The sequence below is a fragment of the Rhinopithecus bieti genome, unplaced genomic scaffold (genome assembly GCF_001698545.2).
Source record: "Rhinopithecus bieti isolate Rb0 unplaced genomic scaffold, ASM169854v2 scaffold_6063, whole genome shotgun sequence".
In the NCBI taxonomy this organism is placed as follows: domain Eukaryota; kingdom Metazoa; phylum Chordata; class Mammalia; order Primates; family Cercopithecidae; genus Rhinopithecus; species Rhinopithecus bieti.
The window spans coordinates 2,212,025-2,218,687 of record NW_016805186.1 but is presented as its reverse complement, the minus strand read 5'-3'; the positions used below and the strand labels follow the sequence as shown (position 1 = coordinate 2,218,687).

At 46.4% G+C, this 6,663-nt stretch overlaps 1 protein-coding gene across 7 annotated transcripts in view; it reads right to left on the bottom strand.

Moving 5' to 3' along the window:
• The window catches only part of FANCC (FA complementation group C), a 216,058-nt gene extending 215,527 nt beyond the window's left edge, over window positions 1-531 (bottom strand). For 3 of the 7 annotated variants that reach the window (XM_017871520.1, XM_017871521.1, XM_017871522.1), the window contains exon 1: window positions 240-531. The gene's annotated coding sequence lies outside the window, so the exon portion shown is untranslated. The remainder of the gene's footprint in view (window positions 1-239) is intronic. The other 4 variants (XM_017871513.1, XM_017871512.1, XM_017871519.1 and 1 more) reach the window with 3 other exon arrangements.
• Window positions 532-6,663: the final 6,132 nt, after the last annotated feature.

The window sequence follows — 6,663 nt, the reverse complement described above, 5'->3', positions numbered from 1 at the left end:
GGCCCCGCCCCGCCCCGCGGGCTGGCACCACCCGCCACCTCCCCGCCTCAGCCTCAGCCCCAGCCTCAGCCCTGCGCCGGCGGGAACCCCTCTCGCCCACCGCGAGGCCCGCCGCGCCCACCCGCTCTCGCGAGCCTTCCCTCGCCCCTCGCCTCCTCCTCCCGCTCCCGCCGCTGACGTGTCGGCCAGACCCCCCGGGAAGCCTCCGCCCTCGCTGCCTTCTGCGGCCTGCCGCTTACCGGGTGGTCCTCGCGGGAGCTGCTTCAGCAGTTTGGGCAGTGGCGGAAAGGAAGCCACCGCCCGGGATCTGTGGCTTGAAAATTTGGCTTTGCCTCGTATTGGCTTTTTGTTTTGAGTGTTTTTGGAATTTTCCCGCGGTGGCTCGGCGGCGGAGCTGCGCGCGCTCACGTGTCAGCAATGCATTCTGGGGCCCGGCGAGCAGCCCCGCGCGCTCCCGCGGCGTCGCGGGAAAATTCCGACGAATCTCGGGTCCGTGGGGCGGGGCGGGCGCGTCCGGGACGCTGGCGGAAGTGCGCCCGGCTGGGGCGGGCGCTAGGGGAGCGGAGTCGGTACCGCTCGGGTGTTCCCGGTCTCGCGAGGAGGTCCCGCAGGGAGCAGCGCCGCAGCAGCGCCGGCGTAGAAGGGGCGCTGGCTTCTTCCATATTGTGTTCAAAACGTAGGGGAGATAAAATGGAAATTAGTTCTTTGGAAGAAAAGTTGAGGCTTTGTCAATGGGGTAAAACCTCTAAAATAAGATTGTCTAACTGCGTTCTCAACGATACCCACAAAAAAGTCATCTTCAGTTAATGATTTCCCCGGCTGCGCATCAGTCATAAATGCCATTTATGACAATGGCATTGGCTTGTCTTGGTGAATTTTCTTTTCCTCTAGAATCTGACGAATTAAGCTTTAAAATGCCTTAAATCAATGCCTAATAACCATAAATCATAATCATAAAACTACAGCTTAGGCCCAGCACTTTGCGAGGCCGAGGCGGGCGGATCACGAGGTCAGAAGATCGAGACCATCCTGGACAACACGGTGAAACCCCGTCTCTACTAAAAATACAAAACAGCCGGGCGTGGTGGGGGCGCCTGTAGTCCCAGCTACTATGGAGGCTGAGGCAGGAGAATGGCTTGAACCAGGAAGTCGGAGGTTGCCGTGAGCCGAGATCGCGCCACTGCACTCCAGCCTGGCGACAGAGGGAGACTCCGTCTCAAAACAAAACAAAAAAAACCTTCACATATACGTTCAAAAACACACTACAGGTGGGGCGCGGTGGCTCACACCCCTAATCCCAGCATTTTGGGAGGCCGAGGCAGGTGGATCACCTGAGGTCAGGAGTTTGAGACCAGCCTGGTCAACATAGCAAAAAGCCGTCTCTACTAAAAATACAAAAATTAGTGTGTACTCCCAGCTACTTAGGAGGCTGAGGCAGGAGAATTGCTTGAACCCAGGAGGCGAAGGTTGCAGTAAGCCAAGATGGCACTACTGCACTCCAGCCTGGGCAACAAAGCGAGACTCAGTCTCCAAAAACACCACCACAAAGCTGTGTGTGCTTGTAATAAAAATAGCTCTCAAGTATTTAAACACTTCCAACTATTCCTATGGTGAAGAAATACCCATTTTACCAATGAATACTTTCAATTCAGAGACTAATTTGCAGAGGTTATACATTTATAAGTGATACAATAAGTATGTAGCATAGTGGTAGCGACAATCTTTTTAAGAATTAAAGGTAGTTAAAAAAAAAAGGAACCGATCCAGAGGTTGAGACAAAACTGGCAGAATCTGCAACTACATTAAGGAATTTGGTGTTTAAATCCATTCTTGAAACTATTCCCTGCCAGTTAAGGAAGTCGGTGCTTTTTGATTGCTTCTTAATTTTAGATTGGGGGGGTACGTGTGCTTGTTTGTTACATAGGTATATTGTGTAATGGTGGGGAATTGGGCTTCTGGTGTACCTGTCACCCAAATATTGAACATTGTACCCAATAGGTAATTTTTCAGCCCTCACCCCCCTCCCACCCTCTCCCTTTTTGGAGTCCCCAGTGTCTTGTTATTCCCATTCTTATGTGCATGTATACCTATCGTTTAGCTCCCACTTATGAGAACAAGCAGTATTTGATTTTCTGTTGCTGAGTTTGTTCACTTAGGATGGTGGCCTCCAGCTCCATCCATGTTGCTGCAAAAGACATGATTTCATTCTGTTTTACAGCGGAGAGGTCGATGCGTTTTTGATGTGTGCATAGTGTGACGTGGATAAATCAAAAGCAAGTCCTAGGTAGGGAGATACATGCCTGAGGGGCACTCATCGTGGTAACTTGACCATAAGAAAGTCACCTCTGTGGTAACAAATCGAGAGTGAGCTAATGTTTAAGTTCTGCATTTACCAGCAAAGAAAGCAAGTAAAGTATGTATTTCTTTAGAGAAACTATCTATTTTGGTACCCACATCCTTTTATATATTTGCTGAAAAATCATTTTTAGTGTTTGTTAATGATTGATGTCTTGCCATATCCCAGTTTTCTGTCTTTTTAGTTCAGTGGTTAATAAAGAATTGCTAGGCTCATCCAACTTTGCAGTATATGAAATGACACCATATTTAGGCTTCATTTAGACCTAAATGGGAAGCATACATAGCATAAAGATCCAAACTTAAATTTATAGGGATTCATTTTGCCTGGCATTCATATACATGGAACTATCTTAATAATATTTTAAGCAATAATGAGATGTTCATTTTGTAAAATGCCCGGAAAGTTTCCAGAGAAACAGATATTTCAATACAAACCCTCTTTTGAATTGAATCATAAAATTGATTATGGGTGATCCGATGTGTGTGTGTATGTGTGTATGGGGTTTGATTTGTTTGTTTGAGACTGGGTCTCACTCTCACCCAGGCTGAAGTGCAGTGGTGCAAACACAGCTCCCTGCAACCTCGACCTTCTGCGCTCAAGCAATCCAACCACCTCAGCGGCACCAAAGTGTTGGAATTACAGGCGTGGGTCACCAGACCCAGATATATGTTACTCTGGAACACAGTTTTGGTTGTAGAGTATAGAACCCAATCACAAATAATGTAGCAAAAATGAAAAATGGCCTATTCAGGTGAAAATTACTACATTGTTTACATTAAATCTTTACATTCTAGAGGAAAACAACACAATTGGCTGAGTGCTGCAAAGTTCCTGATATTATCAAACCTTCCTTCAAAGTTCAACAAACAGAATCAACTGTCTTAGAATCCACGTTGTGGAAACCATTGTACCAAGACTCCTACTTCCGGAATTAGTTCAGACACCACCCACCTGGTTTCCAGTCCTTATTTGGCACCCCAATATTTAACATTATCTTTTCTTTCTTTTTTAAAATTTTTTTTCTGAGACAGAGTCTCACTCGGTGGCCCAGGCTGGAGCGCAGTAGCATGATCTCAGCTCAGTTCACTGCAACCTCCGCCTCCCTGGTTCAAGCAATTCTTGTGCTTCAGCCTCGTGAGCAGCTGGGATTACAGGCAGATGCCATCACGCCCTTAACACTATCTTGTCCATGGCTTTGATATTTGCCTCTTGTGCCTCAGTTGTGAATAATGCATGTTGAAGTTCCAGGCACCGGGCTAACTCCTTAGCCTGGGTTATTTCCTTTGATTCTCACAGTGATCTTATGTAATCCACAGTGGTAATACTCCACTTTCACAGATATAGGAACTCATGCACAGAGCCATCTCTTCTAGTGGAGGGTGGAAACTGACTTCAACTCCATTCACAGTGGCTTCGTACTGACAGTGTTCTTGCTCCTGGCCAGGCTGATGGCTTGGAGATAGGGCACAGGGTGAGGTGATCCCAGAGGCTTCTACACTCTCATCACCACATTGCTTTCCCATTAAAACATTCCCGCTGAGGAAATGTCAGTTGAATTAGAGAAGAGAACAATGAGAGTTTTTTTTGTGCCAGAAACACTTTAAGAAACGGAGCAGATAATAGTGCAGGGCTTTGATCTGCCACCCCGAAGGGGAATAGGCCAAGGAAGGGATGGCTGCAGGAGATGGAAATTCATGGAAAAGGGGAAATGTATTATAAATGCTGCATGGAATCTGCCCCTTCTACCCCGCCCCTGACATGCTGACTCCCTAGGCTCTGCTGAAAGAATGCACCTAGGAGGACATGTTTGTACTAGAGCCTCCATTGCTAGCCACAGCTAATTGAACCAGGGATGGTAGCCTGACCCTAGCTGAACCAATCAAACTATTGCTGGGGAATTTGGAATTGCAACACTGAGAGACTGTAACACCTCTATACAACAGGAGCTAAAGCCCTCATGCCAACTGGAGTTACGGGGGAAAGAAAAAAATGTAAGTAGCAAAGAAAGTTGGCTGGCAGAGAAAAGCAAAATGAGGTTGAAAGGCTATTATTTATTCTGTGAGAGAGTGGGGAGCTTCCATTCCTTATTTTTTATTTTTAAGCCCAATTTTAAGGTAAACTGACTATATTTTTTTTCTGTTCTTAGTGGTCCACAAGATTCCCCCATATCCTTGCAACAATCACCCCTTTACCTATGCTGACTTCAGTGGGTTTCTCTCCCTCACTGCAAAGCAAGCCCTAAGAACCTGGAGGTGGCAGCTCTTCGTTGTGTCACTGGGCATCAGCACTTTGACTGAGCCTACTTGATAAATTAATCAATAGACACCTAATGCGAGATTAGGGAACAAAAAATAGCTTTTCCATACCCATCCTAGGTTCATGGCTGAGGCCTCCATGATAAAAGACAGATTAACAAGAGCAAAGTGTAGATGTTGCATGTCAGTTTCCCATGACCTAGGAGCCTTCCTAAGGAAAGGAAGACCCAGAGCAGCTGTTAAACTTGTGTGTTTCTATGCCGGGTTTCATGAAGAGTGGACAGTTGTGGGGAGATATAGTTGAATAAAGATGGGAATAAACTGGGGGGGAATTTAGCAAGGCTTATTTGTTCAGATTTTTCTCTGTAACCCTTCAGTCTTCAGGGATAAGAAAGTACCTTTCCTGTGGATATAGGTACTGTGGATATAGGCAGCGCTTCTTACATGAGGGGCTTAGGACCTGCTTCAGGGAAAGTTCAGAAAATCATTCCAAGGTTTTATGACCTGCATCAGGAGAAAGGAGAGGAGGGAAGGTGAGAGTGACCTTCCAGCTTCTGCCATGTTTTCAAACGTCAACATGCCGTACTGAGGAGCAGCGTGTTCTGCACACAATCACCACCAAGCATAAAGCACAAAGCCTACAGGCCGTATGAAAGACACAGCTCTAAGTATTTCAGAGTTAAAAGAAAGCAGGAGTGGTCTAGAATTTTGGATTTGGAGTGCAGGGGGCCAGTAAAATGTCCATAATATTAGAAGTGAACAGAGTTAACCACTTTTTATTTGGTCAAGTAAAGACCTGAGGAGAAAAAAGTCTGCCATCATTATAATTTCATTTTTTAAGAAACGTATTTTTAACTTTAAGACAAGATGAAGGGGAAAAGTCTCAAAGAACAGTCTTCTAAATTGAATACGTTTTATTTCATGAAAAACTCATTACATTGTTTTTATCCATCTCATTTTACCACTTCCTCCCCTTGTTAGGATCAGAACAGGGCTTTTATTTAGCATGGCAATGTGCCCAATAAAAGGGACCACCTTCCCCAGACTCCATTCTGACTAGGGGTGGCCAGCAACTCAGCTGTAGCCAGTGAGAGAGAAAAGGTGGAAAGACAAGAGGCCAGGAGATATTTAGCCTTCTTCGCCTCTCCCCTGCTTCCGAGTTACTGTAAGGGCTGAAGGGCTTAAGTTCCAGTCATCCTGGACTATAAACAACTCTTTTTTTTTCTTTTTTCTTTTGAGACGGAGTCTTGCTCTCTCAGGCTGGAGTGCAGTGGCGCCATCTCCACTCACTGCAAGCTCCATCACCTCCCGGGTTCACACCATTCTCCTGCCTCAGCCTCCCGAGAAGCTGGGACTACAGGCGCCCGCCATACGCCCAGCTAATTTTTTTTTGTATTTTTAGTAGAGACGGGGTTTCACCGTGTTCGCCAGGATAGTCTCGATCTCCTGACCTCGTGATCCGCCCGCCTCCGCCTCCCAATGTGCTGGGATTACAGGCGTGAGCCACCGCGCCCAGCCGACCGTAAACAAGTCTTAAGGATGACAGCCATGGAATGAGGATGGCAGAGAAAAGAAAAAAAAAAAAAGGAGGGCTGGGCACAGTGGCTCATGCCTGTAATCCCAGCACTTTGGGAGGCTGAGGCGGGTGGATTATCTGAGGTCAGAAGTTTGAGACCAGCCTGACTACCATGGAGAAACCCCATCTCTACTAAAAAACATACTAAATTAGCCAGGCATGGTGGTGCACGCCTGTAATCCCAGGTACTTGGGAGGCTGAGGCAGGAGAATCACTTGAACCTGGGGGGCGGCGGTAGCAGTGAGGCGAGATCGCGCCATTGCACTGCAGTCTGGGCAACAAGAGTGAAACTGTCTCAAAAAAAAAAAAAGAAAAGAAAAGAAAAAGAAAAAAGAAAAAAAAAGGAGGAGGACCCTGGGTCCCCAGTAATCATGAGAGTTACCTGGTTTGCCTAACTGGACTTTCTAATTGCAAACCTCAAATATCTGCAACAGGTCTCAGTTAATTTAGAAAGTTTTTTTTTTTTTTTTTTT